The sequence below is a fragment of the Pleurodeles waltl genome, chromosome 5 (assembly GCF_031143425.1).
Source record: "Pleurodeles waltl isolate 20211129_DDA chromosome 5, aPleWal1.hap1.20221129, whole genome shotgun sequence".
NCBI lineage: Eukaryota > Metazoa > Chordata > Amphibia > Caudata > Salamandridae > Pleurodeles > Pleurodeles waltl.
In genome coordinates, this window is record NC_090444.1 from 1376808073 (window position 1) to 1376814665 (window position 6593).

Genomic DNA, 6593 nt, shown 5'->3' on the forward strand with positions numbered 1-6593 from the left:
CTCGGCGCCAACTTGTCACGTCAATTAGAGTGAGAGAACCCAGGCTCCGAACTGCTTTTGAGCCATCTCGGGCTGATTAATCTAGGTAGAGCCACTCCCTGCCCTTCGGTTCACCCTGCCAGCATTCTGTTTTTCTTCTGTTCGGATATTCTAGTGGGTCTCTTCTTCAGTCTTTCCATATGTGTCTTTTGCTCGCAGCAAATGCAAAGGGGTAGAGGAGTGGGGTACCTGCACCGGAAAGAACGGGCACAATTTGGGCACTGGGAGTACGGGTTGTGGCGAGCAGGGTCGCCTCACTACCATTGACCCCCCCCCCCCCCCACCTCCGTTTCCGGGATTCTTAAGACCCGAGTCAAAGGGGACCGTTGACAATGTTTTGGATGCGTTCCACTTTCTTTTAAAGACAGTCATTTTGGATAGCGAATTGTAGTGATTTGTGGTGTTTGTGGAAGAGAGCCCTTCTCAGATAAAAATAAATCACGATAGCATTCTCAAAACGCCTTTCAGCTGGAATTGGCTGTCACTCTCCAACCGTAGAGAATGCAAAATGTTTTCGGAAACAAACATGCGAAGAGCAATTAGTTACATAATCCGAAAACTCTTACAGCTTTTAAGGCAGTTGATTGTTTTAAACTTGAACTTTAAAGTTGTGTTTACTACTTCTGTGACTGACTCAGCGGCGATGATACAGTAGGAAGCAATTTAAGTGATGCGTCGGGGAGTTGGTTGGACAGTTTCTATAAATGGTCCCTTACACTTTCAGTTTCCACAAAGACAACATCGGAATTGTACAAAGAAAGCTGAATGCCAGTGTCAATGATATCAAGTTAACCTATTCCGTTTTTCGAAACTAAGATGTAGGACACAGAACTGGGAATTTAATATTACCGACCTCTGTAATTTGTACACATCATACTACAAGTCTGATGCGTGCGAGTCCCTATGCCTTCCAAAATCACATAAAGCTTTCATTTGCTTAAAGTCCGCTCGTGGGAAGAGACGCCAGGGTCTTACTGGGACACAAAATAGGCCTGGACACCGAAATAAAAGTTCCCCCCTAATAGTAAATAAGAAAGCTCAAAAACGGGCAAACGTGGGTAAATGGAGCAGTTTGACATGGAAACAACATGCGGTAGGTCTTTAGCAGGGTATGTAAGACTGCATGGATTTTATGTAGCTGAAATCATTCTTTAGAGCGGATTGTTTTTATTAGAGAAACAACAATAAACCCACCCAGAAGACTATAAAAACAGGCCCGGAAATAGCAGGAAACCGGTCCAGACACTGACCTGTCAGAGCAGCCCGCCACAGGAGGGGCTCCCACCAAGGCAAAAAAAAATAAAAAATAAGGTGCGCGAGAACGCACGGTCATCTTGGGGTTGGGCGGCCTGGGGGACCTCTGGTCTTTTATGGAACATACCGCGATCCGCCTGAGGGGATCCCTTCCGCGAGACTGCATGGCCAACTTGAGGCCAGGCGGCCTGGGGGCTCTTGGCCTATGGTCGAACATGCTGCGTCCCACCCTCCCATGCTTTGAAGCAAGTGCGCAAGACCACGTGGCCAGCTTGGGGCAGGCGGCCTGAGGTCTGTGGGTTTATTGGGGAACATGGCGGCCGTTTCTAATGGCAGGCCCGCAACGCTCCTACATATTATGGGAGTGGTTTAAAAAAAAAAAAAATATATATATATATATATATATAATCTAAGAAAAGAGCAAACCGGGGCACTCCAAACAAAGAGAGTCCAAAAGTCGGGTGACTTAGTGTGGAAAAGTTTAATCCTCAGTAATTGGTCGTTGAATCATAGTTCAAAATTGTTTGAATCCACATATGAGAAAGTATATAGCAGGTTACAATAACAAACTGACTCCTCAGAATGAACAGGCATAGATGAGCAACAAAACAGCCAACACGTGTTTCGTCCTCTCGGACTTTTTCAAGGCTCTAGGTATACTTTTTAGGTAAAGAATGGCTGATGGTGTTCAGTTAGATATCCACACGATGAAATAGACCTGACAAAAGTAAAAGGATCCAAAGTACTTATTGGTAACCCGGCTGCCCCCCACCACACAAGTCTCAGAGGACTTAGCGTAGGTGGGTAGCGGTGGAGAGTAGGACAGCACCACCAGATCGGACATGCAAGAACGTTGTTGGCACCATACATAAGATAGGGACTTGTTGGAGGGTTGAGTCAGGCGAATGATTCCAGGCGCAGGTGCATTTCCGGACGACGTATCGGGAACAGTAGATGGAAAGTTTAAAAAAAAAAAAAAAAACAACAACAAGCAATATATCTATATATACAATTATAATAATAATATGAAATTAACATATATAAGTAATTATAGCATTATATATGCGAAGCAGAAGCTTAGCCGCAAATAGCAGGACTCCGGCGAAATTTACAGGATGGAACTAGCAATGTGGGACTTACCAACTGTGATTTATAACCTGCCTCCAAATTCTGTCTCACAGTCATAAAGAGAGCAATGCATGGCACTCAAACTTATTATGATGTTGGAATAATTTATGGACTGGTCATTTGATGTATGAGGGGACAAAGTGAGTTATGAAGCAAAAAGGCCTGTCGCAGGAGTCTTATGCAGGTAAGGAAACGGCGGCCCAGCTACCGCGATGAGACGTGTTGTTAGCAATCTGATGAGGCAGGGCCGTGTTGCAAGAGTTTATGCAGGTAATAATGCTGGGCCCCAGCTGCCTCGAAGAGAAGGGTTGTGACCAATCTGTGGGCAGCAGCGTCAGGGGCTTGGATGCCGCACGTAAGTGGGTTTAAAAAAAATAAAAATAAAAATAATAATGAATAAACAGATAAACGAAAGTAGCGCCATATGTGTAGGAATTTTAAATGATTTTGAGCCAGGCCGAACTGTAGCCCGGCTGTAGGAAGTTGGCTCTATATGTATTGTTTCAAAGGAAAGAAAGAGCATGCACAGAGTCCAAGGGTTCCCCTTAGAGATAAGATAGTGGCAAAAAGAGATAATTCTAATGGTCTATTTTGTGGTAGTGTGGTCGAGCAGTAGGCTTATCAGAGGGTAGTGCTAAGCATTTGTTGTACGCACACAGGCAATAAATTAGGAACACACACTCAAAGACAATTCCAGGCCAAGCCATAACATGTGTTGTAACAGATCACAAGAAGTTGTGAGGTAATGCTTTCCTTCTGGTCCATCTAGGGACTGCAACAGTATGATGATGGCCACACTCCTGGTGGCCAGAGCAGAACACCGGGCCAGAGTGGGTGGCTGGAGCCCTGGTTTCAGCGACAGCAGACTTGCCTGTATGGGAACCCCTGGAACGTGATGTGCCATGTGTAGGCTAGAGTTGGCCAGCTGGTGGGCCAAGAGAGGGTTAAGCCAGGCTTTCCGGTAATCCACCTGGGGGAAAACTAGCTAAACAACTGGGGGGAGAGGTCCACAGCGGCAGGCCTTCTTAACATGGGGTCTGGCCAGAACTGTCACCCCGAGGGAAGACTGGGGAAATAATTGGGCCAAGATGATCGCAGGGGAGGTGAATCAGGGAGCCGGGTCTAGGGCCACAAGTGGAACATCCAGGCAGATAATCAACCCGCGCAAGTGCGAATCAGCACAGATTGTATTCAGCAGATGGGTACACGGTCTGAGGCGAGCACAGATACTAAGTAAGGGAGGAGCACAGGTGGGGGGGCCTCGGTTATCGCAAGATGCCATCCCCGAGGCTTGGCGGAGTTACAGGGCGATCCTAAAGCTTTATAAATGATTAAAAGGCCTCCAGATGGTGATTCCTGGAGCCAAAAGCTATTCCTCAGGCTACTTGGAGCCTTTACGGCGGGGCCTGGGATGACGCGACGGCGCTCCTTAATCCCGCAAGGGACAGTTGGAATCCTGAGCAACTGTGGAGACTGGCCGGGGTCTCGCTCTGACTTGTCAGGAGCATGACAAATTGATAAAGTGGTAAACCACAATAAAGGAACGAGCTGTAAGATGCTAAGTGTGTTGGTGCAGAGAACACCAGACGGAACAGCTCTAGGTTTCTCAGGATGGGTGTCGGCCAATGTTTAAGAAACTCATCTCCGACACCGGGATCGCCCGTAAGCTAACCCAACCTGTGTAAATAATAAACTTGCGACATATTATACCCACAAATGTTGTCCTAGCATTTATTATGTCGCATGCATGATTTGTGATAAACGCCAATTGCACACCCACTAAAGGACTAGGGGTAGCAGCGCTAAGCACTCCCAACAACCCTCCGCCCCTCCCCCATGTGGAGGAATGTCCAGATGAGGAGCCCTAACAAGGGCTCCCTGGGAGGCCCATTCCCCTCCTCCTCATCCCAAGGGCTATCGAGGATACCCCCTCCTCCCTAAAGCTGCTGCCTCCGTTGACAAAACAACTGTCTTGACTGAGTGGTATTATCCTGCCCTGCACCTAGAGACGATGCAGATGGCACGCCAGATCGAATCATGAAAACCCTTGTCAATGCCTCAGACATGAGCTGCAACTTTAGCAGTGAGCACAGCCAGCAACTAGGAGTGTGCAAATTGCAACTTGGAGGCTAATTTGTACACTGGTCAATGAGAAAATAACAGTCCAAAAATGCAGTTGTCTTAACCTTGAATAAAATGCCCCGTATTTCCTATGTAACTCTGCTTGAGTAAATTGCTCTGTGCATCGATATGAACCTATCACAAATCAAATGTCTATTCTGGAGGCTTGAACCTCTGTTGCACCGTGTGCTGTCCTAAGACCAGCACCGTCCGTCACTATGTAACGGCGAAAGACAAAAGGTTCCGTGCAGGGCTACTAACTTTCAGGAGAGATACGTCCCTGCACAGGGCCCTTTACCCCCGAGCCTTGTGTCGACATGATGCTGGTATTCAAATCATGACAAAGTAATTGGCTTATAACCCTAGCCCAATCTTCTCTTGTTTGCTCTCCTTCACATGAAGGGGTCCAGCTTGTAGAGTCCAGCTAGACTCGTTCTAGTGTTTCACCAGCCACTTGGCCTAGGGCTGGCTTTACACACACACACACACACACACACACCCCAAACCCATCCCAAAAGGGGCCGGGCGCACGTGCCCGAGGCCAGTTACCAGAACCATATACCTGTGTCATCTCCTATCAGTAGCATGAGGGCCTAGGGCCCCCATAACTACAATGGCGACGAGGATCGATGACCCCAGGTGGGCACTGGCAGCATTTTCGACGTTGTTCCAAGCGGGGAAGAGTAGCCTCTGCCCAAGTGTAGGAAGGAAGCCTCTTTTTAGCCTTGTTACCCCCTCCCCCCCCCACACTTTTGGCCTGTTTGTGAGTATGTCAGGGTGTTTTTACTGTCTCACTGGGATCCTGCTAGCCAGGACCCCAGTGCTCATAGTGGAAACCCTATTTGTCAGTGTATTTTATATGTCTAACTGGGACCCTGCTAGCCAGGACCCCAGTGTTCATAATTTGTGGCCTATGTGTTTTCCCTGTGTAGTGCCTAACTGTGTCACTGAGGCTCTGCTAACCAGAACCTCAGTGCTTATGCTCTCTCTGCTTTTAAAATTGTCACTGCAGGTTAGTGACCATTTTCACCAATTCTGATTGGCACACTGGAACACCCTTATAATTCCCTAGTATATGGTACCTAGGTACCCAGGGTATTGGGGTTCCAGGAGATCCCTGTGGGCTGCAGCAATTCTTTTGCCACCAAAAGGGAGCTCAGACCAATATTACATAGGACTGCCACTGCAGCCTGAGTGAAATAACGTCCACGTTATTTCACAGCCATTTTACACTGCACTTAAGTAACTTATAAGTCACCTATGTGTCTAACCCTCATCTAGTGAAGGTTACGTGCAAAGTGACTAAGTGTGAGGGTACCCTGGAACTCGCCAAGGTGCCCCCACATTGTTCAGGGCAATTTCCCCTGACTTTGTGAGTGCGGGGACACCATTACACGTGTGCACTACATATAGGTCAATACCTATATGTAGCTTCACAATGGTAACTCTGAATATGGTCATGTAACATGTCTAAGATCATGGAAGTTTACCTCCATGCCAAATCTGGTTTTCGGGTGCCAGTCCCATGCATCCACGGGACTCCAGCATGGACCCCGGGTACTGCCAAACTAGCTCTCTGGGGATTTCACTGCAGCTACTGCTGCTGCCAACCCCCAGACAGGTTTCTGCCCTCCTGGGGTCTGGGTAGCCCAGTTCCAAAAGGCAGATCAAGGATTTCCTCTGAGAGAGGGTGTTACACCCTCTCCCTTTGGAAATAGGTGTTAAGGGACTGAGATGAGTAGCCTCCCCCAGCCTCTGGAAATGCTTTGAAGGGCACAGATGGTGCCCTCCTTGCATAAACCAGTCTACAACGGTTCAGGGATCCCCTAGCCCCTGCTCTGGCGCGAAACTGGACAAAGGAAAGGGGAGTGACCACTCCCCTGTCCATCACCAGCCCAGGGGTGGTGCCCAGAGCTCCTCCAGGGTGTCTCAGACCGCTGCCATCTTGAATGCAGAGGTGTGAGGGCACAGTGGAGGCCTCTGAGTGGCCAGTGCCAGCAGGTGATGTCAGAGACCCCTCCTGATAGGTGCTTACCTGGTTAGGTGGCCAA